The sequence below is a fragment of the Acyrthosiphon pisum genome, chromosome A1, assembly GCF_005508785.2.
Source record: "Acyrthosiphon pisum isolate AL4f chromosome A1, pea_aphid_22Mar2018_4r6ur, whole genome shotgun sequence".
NCBI lineage: Eukaryota > Metazoa > Arthropoda > Insecta > Hemiptera > Aphididae > Acyrthosiphon > Acyrthosiphon pisum.
This window is the reverse complement of record NC_042494.1, coordinates 83,250,189-83,252,731: the sequence shown is the minus strand read 5'-3', so window position 1 is coordinate 83,252,731 and position 2,543 is coordinate 83,250,189. Positions and strand designations below refer to the sequence as shown.

The window sequence follows — 2,543 nt, the reverse complement described above, 5'->3', positions numbered from 1 at the left end:
TTTAACTGAGTTAACCTACCTATAGTTAAATTAACTTTTAACTCTTAACTTTTTGTGATTGGTGCATATTAACTTAACTTAACTGAGTTAAAAAAAATCATTAACTTGCCCAGCCTTGATAATTTATGATATTATTAATATTATATAGTCGTTATAGATATTATAGAGTCACTTATGTACTCAAATTAAAATAATTCAATCTTTATTTACGTACCTATAGTATAATATAGGTAGTAGTTAGGGACCTATCTATTGTTGTAGTTCACCTTAATAATATTATGCTAAAAAATATATTGGTACTCACGAAAAATTATAATATTAAAACATTTATAGGTGTGTAGGTAAACGGTTACCTACTCTTGAAGTGAACACAGCGATACAAGAGTTATACTTACCGATGCGTTGGTTTTTATAATAATAAAACTTCAACTGGTTTTGTTGATAAATTTGAATATTCTTGCCATGTCCCGTGGCTTAAAAAAACCCGTTGCGTGAAATCTCATTACCTACTACAACAATATCATTGACAATAATTCAACAATATTCACTTGATGAAAATATAAAAACTAATTAGCATTTCTATTCAAAATCACGTTGTTATTATATTATTACTCAAATAATTGAGTTTACCTATACAGCTACAATAATATACTACTTACCTGCATAACCACATATGTACTAACCTATCTATACCATATTGTATAAAATATGTACTATAATTATTTAAACTTTGAAAATATATTATATATAATATATTTTTTTAAAACCTTAATTTAGTACTTATTGTAATTTGGCACATTAAACGGTATGTGGTTATAATAACATAATATCTATACAACTATTCATAATTATTTTTTATGGAACGTAGTTAAAAAAGTACTCAATAAAAAGCGCAACATATAGAGAGTTCTGCAGTAATATTGAATAATGGACGCGCTCAAAAAGTAGAAGTCGTAATAGATATAACTGAATAAGAAATTTAAGTAAATCTATTAAAAAAAATTATTCATGATTTTAGTTGATACCTTTATTAGTAGGTACCTACTTTAAAAAATTATCATAACATCAGTTGTTATATTGTTTACTTGAAAATTAAATACATATATCAAAGAAGAAAAATTGTAACTATACTCTATACCTAAACCAAACAGTAGGTGTAGGTGCACAAACTGCAAACTCCGTTTTTCATAGATACCTATCTTATAAATACATTTGAATTACAAGCAGTAGATACACCCATAAATAATAAAGTATGTGGTTGGTATGTAAAAATACATGTTTCATATTTTTTTTTTTTTCAAACAGGTTTTTTATTATTTATAATTTTTTTCTTTTAGATTCGAGGGAAGCAAAAACTGCTGGTAGGCAGTCTTCCTTTAGTTTGTATATTTAATTTTATGACCTATATGTGATATTAATACATTATATAAACATAATATGGTTATATAGTATTAGGTATACATGGGATTGGGATTTGGGATAGAAATACAAAATAGCGATACCTAATAAAAAGTGCATATAAACGATTCATGGATATTAAATATAAGTTATAACTTATATTATATTATATTATATTAACAACATATTTAACTGTTTAAGATTGTCTTTAATTAATTTTCCTAGGTACGTGTAATGTACCTACCTATAGGTTCTTAAATTTTAGATTCTGAGCGGAGCGTTATTGAATGTACTTACTGATATTACAATTATGTGTTTTTTAATTTTTCTGTCACCACCTTTTACTTTTAGGATAGTAAAAATGCTTAGATTTTCTTCAACAGTATCTTTTCTGATAGGAAAATGAATCTACTAAAAAATTCCTAATACATTTCAAAATCACAGAGAAAAACAAAATAAAAATTAAATAAAAACGGGAATTTTTTTGCAAAATCGATTTTGGTTTTCGATGTAACTCTAAAACAAATGACCGTAGATACATGAAATATTCACTAGCTGTTTATATTAGCATTTTATATACCTACATGATAAAATTTAAAAAAAAAATTTGATTTGTTTTGAATTGTTTTCGAACATTTCCAGTTTCAAATTTTAGATTCTGAGTGGAACGATGAATGTATTGATTTTACAATGATGTGTGTTTTTTTTTATTTTTTTTTAAATTTTTTAATTTTTTTTTGTGTCTGTCATCACCTTTTATGACAGTAAAACTGCTTCGATTTTCTTCAACAGTAACTTTTATGATTGGAAAGTGAATCTAGTTGGTACTTTGGGGGGTCAAAAGTAAAAATTTCCCAGTAGTTTTCAAAAGCGACGTGAAAAACAAAAGAAAAATTAAGGAAAAACGGGAATTTTTACGCAAAATCGATTTTGGTTTTTGGTGTAACTCTAAAACAAATGACCGTAGATATATGAAATTTTCACAGGTTGTTTATATTTGCATTTTCTATACATGGTAAAATTTTGAAAATATTTTGATTTATTTTGAGCTCTTTACGGACATTTTAAATTTTCCATTTTTTTTTAGTTTTTTTTCTAAAAATATCAATAAAATTTTATTTGTTGGATAAAAAAGCTTGAAAATT

The 2,543-nt window shown here is 25.2% G+C and overlaps 1 protein-coding gene across 2 annotated transcripts in view; it reads right to left on the bottom strand.

Annotated features, from left to right (window-relative positions):
* Nucleotides 1–445, bottom strand: part of LOC100159965 (alpha-N-acetylgalactosaminidase) — a 14,481-nt gene extending 14,036 nt beyond the window's left edge. Inside the window, exon 1 of one of the 2 annotated variants that reach the window (XM_008181831.3) lies at nucleotides 305–445. The gene's annotated coding sequence lies outside the window, so the exon portion shown is untranslated. Of the gene's footprint in view, nucleotides 1–214 lie in introns of both variants that reach the window. The other variant, XM_008181832.2, reaches the window with a different exon arrangement.
* Between the last annotated feature and the right edge of the window lie 2,098 nt (nucleotides 446–2,543).